General features: G+C 38.6%; 1 long non-coding RNA gene across 2 annotated transcripts in view; it reads left to right on the forward strand.

Moving 5' to 3' along the window:
* LOC106527053 (uncharacterized) overlaps window positions 1-5,590 on the forward strand; it is a 17,897-nt gene that overhangs the window by 4,131 nt on the left and 8,176 nt on the right. The window contains exon 1 of one of the 2 annotated variants that reach the window (XR_001311333.1): window positions 2,761-2,792. The exons of the other annotated variant lie outside the window; for it this stretch is intronic. This is a non-coding gene — a long non-coding RNA (uncharacterized LOC106527053). Of the gene's footprint in view, window positions 1-2,760; window positions 2,793-5,590 lie in introns of those variants that run through there. 2 annotated transcript variants of the gene reach the window in all.

Below are 5,590 nucleotides of genomic sequence, written 5' to 3' on the forward strand. Positions count from 1 at the left end.
TAAAGTATGAGAAGTCATTCTAGAAGTCATTCTCAACTGTTCTCAGTTGAGAATGACTTCTCATACTTTAGGAGAACTTTGCGAAGTTGAGAGAGAGCTTAGGGTGAATTAAGCTTTTCCTACATCTCTCATAAACAAGGTTATGAGGAAAGTTTTACCAAGGTATTTTCTCATTACTTTTAATATCTTGACTGTGCGAAGTGAAAAGTGACACAATAAGTGAACGTTCAGACGAGTTCAAGTTGATTCATAAAAGACTATGCAATCATTTATTTACACAAATTGAACAAATCATAAGTTACACCTGATTGTGGTTGTTCCTATAACAAGCTTCAAAGTTAAATGAGATAAAACTCGCATCCGAATTTTTATTCACATCAACTCAGATTACTTATATAAAACAGTAAAATGTCAGCTCTGATGTTACAACCAAACACTGGCACTTTCAGCTCAAGTTTTGGCAAATAAGAACAAAGAATGAAAGTAAGGTTCGTATCTCTACTAATTTTTCATTTATCAAGTGTGGTCAACCGGATCAGCACGTCCCTTCTGCACTCAGTTTCCATGACACGTCACCCGGAACACGTCAGCTTTACCTGGTGATGGCTTCTTAAGCGACCCCTGGGTAGACACTGTCTAACCTCCGATCAGTCAGGGAACTTTTTAATCGGCTCGCTCGCTGTTCCTTGGAGAGAAAGGTGTTATTTCAGGTAACTTTTCGTCTGTTTCAGTCCAAACCAGAAAGATTCAAGCTGTACATCCGGTTCCTTCTTTCAAAATAAAATCTCCCCTCGGGAGTTAAAACACACTTGGGAGGCTTGAAGCCTCGGGTTGGGACATCTGGCTGGCGTGCCGCTGTCCCGGCTGTTAGATCCCCCTAGTTAGCTCATGGGCAAGACATAACGAGCCAAACTGGCTTCTCAGGAGAGAAACTCAGCCTTCCTTCCTAGTTTGCATCAGGAAGAAGAAGTGTGCCGCTCAAAGACGTCCGTGGTTAGTAGTAGAAACAGACGGCTTTGGTTCTGCCCTCAGGCGTAAGATGAGTCAGAGAAAGGAAGAAAGATAAAGACTTGCCAGCCAGGTGCCAGTTAAGGTTAAATTCTGTGGTTGTTCAACAACAGAATATGATAACATTTCTTTAGCTTTTCTCCAGATAGACTCTAAGAGAAATCACTGCAAAACATTTATGATGATTAATTAACATTTCTGTTTTATAATCAGTCTGAACCATTATGTTAGTCCAGTTTTTATCCTCCTCCTTTTGCATCTGAGGAACAGAGGAGGTTACATTCTTTGTGTCCTCTATGTGCACTGCGTATTTACATTGACTGCACACAGGAGGTGAGGTCATGCGATCAGCTGTTTGTGTGTGTTGCTAACCCACTCAGGGGCAGAGCTCTGTCCAGACARAGACTCTCCCACTGGATTGTGGAGGCTATCTCKTTAGCTTACAGCAGCAGGGGCCTCCCAGTCCCATCTGGTGTGAGAGCTCACTCCACCAGGGGTGTAGCAGCATCCTGGGCCCTATTTAAAGGGGTACCTGTGAGTGACATCTGTGCTGCGGCCAGCTGGTCTTCACCGCACACATTTGTTCAGTTTTATTGCTTAGATGTGACAGCCCCCTCGGTGGCTCACTCTGTGCTCTCCGCTGGGTCTGATGTGCTGCACTAGCATGTTATTATGACCCAAGTTTGGTGCTGCTCTGCGGGGCGTTTATATATGTCCCATACATGATGTTGTACNCACTTCCTTCAGGAAAAACACCTCAGTGGTTCTCCATCGTACCTCCTGATTATCTTTTGGTATTTGGCACCCACCACTGATCAACCTGGTTCAGTTAGTCACTAAGATAACATCCTAGTGTTTCACATTTTAACCTTAGCTTATTAACAGTTCAACAATCCAAAAGAACATCACAGTAAAAAATCATTGATTATCATTAGCAAGACTTATGATTGGCCTCAAATAAAAGTTCATGCCTGCTACGTGTGTGTTCTACATCAGTGTTACAGTCATGCTTTCACATGTCAGCTAGGACAAGGGGCGCTGGTCTGTACGTCTTCAGTCGTCATATGAGTTTTATAGAGGTCCAGTGATGAGGACAGTCTCATCTGAAAGGTGGCAGGTGGATTGACTCTGCACTGTTTCTGGTTTTTAGGCACAGCACTTGCATAATTGGAATCCCACAACAGCAGCAACAAGTCATCAAAATCATAACTGTGACCATAGGCATCGAAACTGCAGAGAGCCTTTCACACTCCAAACATCCTTGTGAACCAATCTACTTGGCTGAGAAACCCTAATATGGTTGACCATTTCCTCAGACCTCTTTGGCAGTGTCAGTAATTAGCCTGGAAATATTCTGCTCTGACTGGCCATCAACCAAATTTTTAACTAACTACTCAGCATTAATCAAGCACCTAATGTTAAGTGCCATTAATCCTAATGTCAATCGATTACAATTGACCTCCTTGCTGCCATCTTATGACCATACGTATTCTCTAAAATAAGACTAAATTGGGACCATTTATTTCTGCCTGTACCCCTTTATTAATAAACAACTCAGACCTGGAAGAAAAAACCTTGTGCATCAAACAAGAAATAAAACACCTTAATATTAGTTATTCCACCAGTATTGTCTTGCTTGCACAAAAAAGAGATAGACAATGAAACTGAAACACGTCATGTTAGTGTGGGAGGTTTCATGGCTAAATTGGACCAGCCTGGTGGTCAATCTTCATTAACTGCACATTGCACCAGTAAGTGCAGAGTGTGAAGGTTCAATTAGCAGGGTAAGAGCACAGTTTTGCTCAAAATATCACAATCCACACAACATTATGTGTGACATAACCAGGTGTTTCAGTTTCATTGTCTAACCCTTGTATATACATAAAACTGTCAAATTTATAATAACAGCCAGCTCTCTGTTCCTGTAAATCAAGTAGATCATTAATTTTCACAGCCTCACCATAAAAACTTTTGCTGAGTTGCAATCTGTAACTCCATCTTTGTTATTAGAAGTCTGCCATTCAAACCTGTGGAATTTGTTATTCGGTCAAAATCATAAACTTGAGTTTTATACATTTTTCTTGTGGACCAAAACAGTTGTCATCTGTGTTCACCAGTAATCGTAAAAGCCCAACCTCACTTCTCTATTCATATCAGTTTCACCCTGTATGTTTTTGCTTTTACCTTGATTAGATCCACATTTTATCACAGAACAAAGATAAAAAAGAATTGAAGCAGTCTGTCCCTCAGTAAAAATGAAACTGAAATGCTTCTCCAGGGTGTGACCTTGAAGGAAATTTTGTAACTGATTAGTTGAATGTTAGATGCAGTATTGTGTTTTATACTTTCTGATCATTTCAACATTTATGGTTAAAGCAGACAAAGAGTTGGTGTGTGTCCTGTCATGTGTTCTTTCTTTAGCCTAAACAACAATGAGTTATGACATAACAGGTAACACCTCCAGGGATGTAACCAGGAAGAGATGTACATTATAAGGTCAATTTATTACTATAGTGGAAAGTAGTTGTCATTGATGTGCAGAGTCTCTGCTTTAGAGAAGGGCTCATGTTTTGTTTTGATTCACCCCAAGGTCTTACACTGAGGCCTGTGTGCTGTACTGTGAACCTGATCGGAGTCAAAGATGTCTAAGAAAACTAAAAGGAAATTTTATGAAAAATTTATAAAGAGAAGTTATAACATCTGTTGTCACGTCAGTAAATTTCTAAACCTTTCCCAACCCCAGAAATTAAAATTTTTATCCTCCCAGACATAAAAAATATTCATCATAAAGGTATTTGAGCATCATCTCATCTATCGTCCTGATGCATCTCAGTAATCCAGGTAAAAAATCAAAAGGAAAAAAAATTGTATAGGTCCTCTGGACGGGTTCTTCTTTAATGAAACGNTGGTTCCCATACATGATGTTGTACCTCGTTCCTTTCCTTCAGGGAACAGTAGTTATATGCATAACATTACGTTTTTTTATATACACTATTCATTTATTGCAATGCATAATGCTTTGTACTGTACATTTGGGCCCTGTTTGTTCATTTGTCTATCTGTATCTTCTAACTTAAAAAACTTAAAAATAAAATCATGAAAAAAAGTTAAAGTAAGATTTTTACTCACTGATGAGTTGCAATAAGTGCCTGCTGTCTTAAATTCTGAACTTCAACATTTTCCGACAAGGAATTCCCACTGAAGGGGCGTTCTAGAACAACTGGGCTGCAGCAAAAGTAGCCAGAGAAGACAAATTCAAATTTTGCCAGCTCTAAACCCTGTGCAACTCAACTTAGTGGTGAGGTGTTCTCATTTTGCAGGTAAAATAATCAACATGCAGTTGACAATCAAAATCCCGTTAAACACTTATAGATGTTGCATCACATTCAAACTCCTGACTCCATCAGCCTAAGAGTTTCATAACGTTTCTCAAAGCATCACTAGAGCTTTTAGTGATTTAGCACAAAAATCTGCCTGCTGACCATCAGTGGGTTTTTGGGCTTCAGCCTCTCCTCTCTGTGGTTTTGCAGAGGTCCGATCAACCTCCCTGGAGTCACTCAGGAAGACTGGGACAGCTGGTCACACAGTCCTCCCTCCTGGTGATGAGAAAAGTGAAGTTTGGTCTGCCTGTGGCACTTTAAACTGATTCATGTTATTAAACAAAACATTTTACTTCCAATCTGATCCTACCTTAATCTAATGTGACAATCCGGTATTATCATTAACATCCTTCTGACCTTAACTTCCAAAGTAAAAATACCAAAAACAGTCTCTGGTGTTTGTAAAACTTAAAACGTAGATCCTAATCTCAAATCCAGTTCAAAAGATTTTAATGGTTCTGATAAATTTTTAATCTAATTCCTCTTACAGATCAGAAAGTCCAAGTTTTCTTCAGAGGGATCTTTGTTAAATCATTATGAAGCAAAAACTATTTAAATAAAGTTCTGATAACTCAGAGTAATTACTTGATGCCGAAATGGAAAATTTGTAAATTCTCAATTTTAATTATATTTTGTTTTGCTTATTTATTTATTTTTTTTTAGTTTAGCTTTCTATAAATTGTGTAATAAAATCTTAAAAGGCAGATTTGGTCTCTGTAGGCTGTTTCCAATAAAAGTTTTAAGTCCTGCTGTTCCATGTAAATGTGTAGGACATTGATTTTAGTAGAAATAAACAAAAACATGAGTTAATTCACTTTCAGGTGTTGTGTGTAATATTAATTATTCAAATACATTTGTAGATTATTAGTTATTTCATAATTATTAAAGGTTAGGTGATGCCATCATTTCCCTGTAGCTCCAAAAATGTAACAGCTCTTGTCAAAACAAAATCTCATCTTCAATTTTCAACAAAGGAAAAAGGAAGGACAAAAAGTCTAGTTTATTCTATGATCCAGTGAAAACATAACTATGGAAAAATAAAAGTTATACATTGAGGAAACAAAGCAACCACTGTTCAAAAGAATGTCCCAACACAGACGAGTTACGTCTAATGGCCAGAACTCTGCAGTTTTCACTCATTTACAGGCCAGCGGTCACTCTTTCAGAGATGAGGATGTTCTCATTCTTGATAGAGAGGAACG

This window comes from Austrofundulus limnaeus, unplaced genomic scaffold (assembly GCF_001266775.1).
Source record: "Austrofundulus limnaeus strain Quisiro unplaced genomic scaffold, Austrofundulus_limnaeus-1.0 Scaffold307, whole genome shotgun sequence".
NCBI lineage: Eukaryota > Metazoa > Chordata > Actinopteri > Cyprinodontiformes > Rivulidae > Austrofundulus > Austrofundulus limnaeus.